Genomic DNA, 2,207 nt, shown 5'->3' with positions numbered 1-2,207 from the left:
CTTGTCACTCCCTCATCAAGAGATGGTGTCTATCTGCATCCTCTTGAATCTGGGAAGGCCCTGTGACTGATCTAATAGAATATGGCAGAAGTAACAGAGGGCTTAGTCCTAGGCTTAGTCCTCTCCTAGCTTGATAGCTTCTGCCCTGCTTCTTGGAATACTTGTTCTTTGGCAGCTTCCTGTCAAAACTCAGCCTTCATGTTGTGAGAAGCAGGATAGATGTGGAGAAACGACATGTGGGTGCTCTGGGTGACAGCCTCAGCTGTGCTCCTGACCCACATTTAGCATTACCTGCCAGCCAGGTCAGTGAGCCATCTTGGATGTCTCACCCTAGTTGAGCATTCAGATGATCACAGTCCCAGGTGGCTTCAACTGCACTTGCATGAGAGACATCAAGCAAAAACTGTTGAGTTGAACCCAGTCAACTCATGGCAGGTAATAACAAATTGTTGTATGCAGCCATAGAGAACTAGAGTAAAGAGGCCCTGGAACAAAGAGTTTCAATTGATCACATGGTTCTAAACCCATCCCCAACTGCTTAGAATCCTAAGAAACAGAAAGCAAGTTTCAGTCAAGATTTAGTGTTTGGCTTGTACCCTGTAGATATCATTGAAGTACTCTTATGGATTAATGAATAATTGTATATAAAACAAAAAATCACCATAAAGCAGAAGTTTTAATCCCAGGGCTTTAAAAAAATATTTATTTGCTCAATTATAAATTAAACATTTGGAAATAACTTTTCTTCCTTAATTTAAATTTATCTGGCCTCTTGGGCATGGCCAAGTCTCCAGATCAGAATCAAGATAATCTGTTGATCACAAGTCTGAGCACAAGTAGGAGGATATTCTAGAACTGGTTCTGCTGTTGTTGGGCAACAATTTCAATCTGATGTTGTTATGGTAGACTACCACGGAGGTTCACTTATCACTCTTTTTAAACTTTGAGAATGTTAGATTTTGATTCTGGGGATATTGTCTTCAGATCTCAGAGCATTAAGTGTTTTCTTGTATCAAAAATAGAAAGTCACTCTGAAGCATAGCAGTGGACAACAATTTCTTCTTCTTCTTCTTCTTCTTCTTCTTCTTCTTCTTCTTCTTCTTCTTCTTCTTCTTCTTCTTCTTTTTTCTTTTAAGATTTTATTTAGTTATTTATTTGACACAGAGAGACAGAGAGAGCATAAGCAGGGGGAGTGGCAGGCAGAGGGAGAGGAAGAAGCAGGCTCCCCACCAAGCAGATAGCCAGTATGGGGTTGGTTGATCCAAGGACCCCCAGGATCATGATCTGAGCCAAAGGCAGACACCCAACCAACTGAACCACCCAGGTGCCCTGGACAGCAATCTCTTGCCCACTCCCAGCCAATTGGCCTACACTGTGTGCCTCTTTCCTATGCTCCAGTCTTGCTAATCTTTCAACAAGTCCTCATATACCATATTCCTTCCTGCTATGGGACCTTTGCAAGTGCTATCTTATCCTCCTACCCCCACCTCTCCATTTCTTCAACTTGCTGAATTCATCATTTTGCTTCGGTTCAAACACAAGTTCCTCAAAGATGCTTTTTCTGACTTCTGCAGAGTAGGTGAGGTGCCCCAGTTATATGCTCCCATAGTACCCTATATTTATCCATCACAGCATGTTTTGCAATTATAATTACATACCCTTAATTGTGTAATTATTTTTTTGAAGGGGCATATTTTTCACATGTTGATGGCACCATCTAAGTAGCTTAGTCTATATATCAACATGACTTCACCATTCCAGGCAACTCTTTACCAGGAAGATAAAAGTTACAAATGACTTCACTGTTGATTCCAGGATCTGCTTGAAAGACTCTTCTATTCTTCAAAACAAAGCATCAGACGACAATTTTTTATTTCAAGACTGAGCCCCTTGTCTCAATTGCTGTGTGTACCAACCCTAAACTATCATATCATGATCCTTATCCAATGCTAACCAAGACTACCCCCCTACCTTCCAGTGAAAGACTCACATTAAACTGGACTTTTAAAGTTTAAGAAATCGCCCAATTTTGTCCTTATCCTCCCCTGAGATGCTACAAAGCTTATTTAGATAATGCTTTCCCTTACCTAGGTAAGAAATAAACTGAGTTTTGTCATACCAACACATTGCTTTAGTGATATTTTTGGAGAGGAATTTGTGATGGTGACATCGAATCACTGTGCATATTTAGTGTGGTAGCACTTTTT

The sequence above is a fragment of the Canis lupus genome, chromosome 10 (assembly GCF_011100685.1).
Source record: "Canis lupus familiaris isolate Mischka breed German Shepherd chromosome 10, alternate assembly UU_Cfam_GSD_1.0, whole genome shotgun sequence".
NCBI lineage: Eukaryota > Metazoa > Chordata > Mammalia > Carnivora > Canidae > Canis > Canis lupus.
The sequence above is the reverse complement of the archived record's forward strand: the minus strand, read 5'-3'. Positions refer to the sequence as shown.